Here is a 3192-nt window from a genome sequence, read left to right as displayed (position 1 = left end):
TATATATAATATTAATATATATTGTGCTGGATAGCTTTAGTGTGAATTTGACACATCTGGGTTGAGGGAGCCTCAAATGGGAGTTGCCTCCATTGGATTGGCCTGTGGCCATGTCTGTGGGGCATCTTCTTGATCGTTGAGTGATGTAGGATGGCCCAGCCCACAGTGGGTGGTGCCACCCCTGGGCAGATGGGCCTATGTTGTATAAGAAAGCAGGCTGAACATGGGCCAGGGGAGCAAGCCAGTATGCAGCATTCCTCCATGGCCTGTGCTCCAGCTCCTGCCTCCAGGTTTCTGCCCTGAATTCCTACCTTGGGCTCCTTGATGAACTGTCACCTGGGAGATGTAAGACAAATAACCCCTTTCCTCCTCAAGTTGGTAGTGATCAGAGTTTTGTCACAGCAATGGAGAAACAAGCTAGAGCAGAAATTGGTACCAGAGAGTGGGCATTGTTGTGACAGACCTGACCTTGGTGTTTTGGGGAGGATTCTGGAAGCATTTGGAACTTTGGGATGGAAAAGTCATTGAATGCTTAGTGTTTGTTGCTGTGGAGCTTGTGGAAAGAGTTGTAGACAATGGAGGCCTGGTTTGTGAAGCTTCAAAGGGAAACAGGGACTATCATGGCTATTTGTGTGATATTTTATATTGAGAATCTGTGGGTTCTGGTCCACTGGGGCTGAAGAATCACCTGTGATTATGAAACCGGAACTTGAAGTAACACCTTTGTTTTACAGGGATAATTGATGCTGGTTAGCTGGGGCTGAAAAATCAGCTGTAAGTAATAAGAGACCAACATCACTGTGGTGAAATCTTCTGGGAGGTATTTCCTCAGGGTCAGCACACAAAGGGGACCCGAGCCTCCATCTCAAGCTGGAAGCAGGACTTGGTAGTATGGAAGAGTGTCCTGCATGGTTCTGGTGTTGAAAGCATGAAGGGGTCACAGGAACAGCTGAGGCTTGGCACCCTGAGGGGCCAGGAAAAGCCATGGGTCATGGAGAGAATCGGAGGTGTTGTATACCAAGAGGCCAGAAGAGGCCATTGGTGAGGGTGCAGCCTCAGTTTCAGTGGAGACCCCGGCTTTTTGAAGATGCCAGCACTGTGGGATGACCACTAAGGACAGCAGTAGGTGTGGAATGGAGCTAGCCTGGGTCTGTGTGTGCTAGCTGTGTGTGCTGTGGATGGCAGAGTCAGAGAAGTGGGGGTGCCAGAACCCTTTGGAGTCCAGAAGATCATGAGTGAATCCCATTTGTCCAGCTTTGAGCTAGTTTGCTGGACTTAGGCTTTGCTTAGGTGTGCCCAATTCTTCCCTTTGAAATAAGACAGCACTTGTTTTGGATTTACAAAATCCCACAGTTGAGACTTTTAAAAGAGACTATGGACTTTTAAGTGTTTGGATTTTTTTTAAGTACTGTGAGGCCTTTAAGGTTGTACTGTCTTATGTTGTGATATTAATGTTAACATCATATCTTCAGTACAAGAATTGGAAAGGTTATGGTTTAATAGTGTTGTGTTTGTGTGTCAAATTGACAAGGGGTTAATTGTGCTGGATAGCTTTAGTGTCAACTTGACACACCTGGGTTGAGGGAGCCTGAACTTTGGAATTACCTCCATTGGACTAGCCTGGGGCCATGTTTGTGGGGCATCTTCTTGACTGTTGAGTGATGTGAGCTGGCCCATCCTACTGTGGGTGGTGCCATCCCTGGGCCTTTGTTACATAAGAAAACAGGCTGAGCAGGGGCCAGGGGATCAAGCCAGTAAGCATCATTCCTCCATGGCCTGTGCTTCAGTTCCTGCCTTCAGATTCATGTCCTGAGTTCCTACCTTGGGCTCCCTGATGAACTGTGACCTGGGAGATATAAGGCAAATAAACCCTTTCCTCCGCTAGTTTGTAGTGGTCAGAGAGTTTTTTCACAGCAATAGAGAAACAAGCTAGTGTGTGCGCGCACACACACACATACACACATACACACACATAAAATTATGGATGTAAACCACATGACATACTCATATATTACTGTTAGTGTTCTAGCCTCCTTTCTGTTGCTATGATAAAACACTTTGACCAATAGTAACTCAGAGAAGGAAAGTATTCATTTAGCTTACACTTCCAGATCATAATCCATTATTAAAGGAAGTCAGGGCAAGAATTTTAGCAGTATCTTGAAACAGAAACCTTGGACAGGCCTGCTTGCTAGCTTGCTAATGGCTTCCCCTCAGTCTCATGCTTAGCTAGCTTTCTTAAACAACCCAGAACTCCCTGCTCAGGGAATGGTGCAGCCCACAGGGATCTGGTCTCTCCTTCATCAATTAATAATCGATATAACTCCCACAGACAGGGCCACAAGCCAATCTGATCTGACCCCATTCCTCAATTGAGGCTTTACTTTCAGGTGACTCTAAGTTGTATCAAGCTGACTGTTAAAGCTACCAGTACAGCTATTTTTCTGCCAGGGAACAATAACACAGGAAAATCACTGTTTATAGAAGTGGGTATGTCTAAGTCATGCCAGTGTGGGGTTAAAAGTTGATGGCTTGCAGGGCCAAGGGGAAAGGGCAGCCCTAGAATCTGGAAGGAAAATGTTATAGAATAGATACTTGATGGATGTCATGACCTTTAGTGGGATGCTGTGACCTTTACTGGGCTGCAACCAACCAACAGTGAAAAACAGGAAGGGTGTCAGGGTTATACATGTCCTCACCTTACTCTCCTCTTGCCCTTACATTCCATTGGTTAAAGCCATCCTGAAGCCACAAGGTGAAAGAATTTATTGAGTCTACAAAAGTGAGCTTCCTGGGTAGAGAGCAGGTTGGAAGAAGATGGAAAAGGATGGATATGAAAATATGTAGCTCATACCGATACACTTGTGTGCAAGAATACAAGCACTGTTCCACACAACTGAATCTTTGTTTTTCATAGCATGCCTTCATGATGCTAGGGTGTCTTGAGGAATATTACATGCTAGGGCACATAGGTCAGTTTTATGGTTGCATAGTATTCTTTCATAGTCTTGTTCAGGAGTGTGTTCCTTACTTGTCCTATCAGTGGTTTCTATTTTTTGCTATTGTGCATAACACTGCTATGGACATAATGTAGTTTAAAGGTAAGTAATCAGTTGTCTTGACGGGTCATCAAATTCCCTGAAACAATTCAGGGTCATCATCTTCAAAAGAAATTTTGAGATCTTGGTTTCT

The sequence above is a fragment of the Nannospalax galili genome, unplaced genomic scaffold (genome assembly GCF_000622305.1).
Source record: "Nannospalax galili isolate Female #2095 unplaced genomic scaffold, S.galili_v1.0 scaffold135, whole genome shotgun sequence".
NCBI lineage: Eukaryota > Metazoa > Chordata > Mammalia > Rodentia > Spalacidae > Nannospalax > Nannospalax galili.
Note: the sequence above shows the minus strand (reverse complement) of the source record.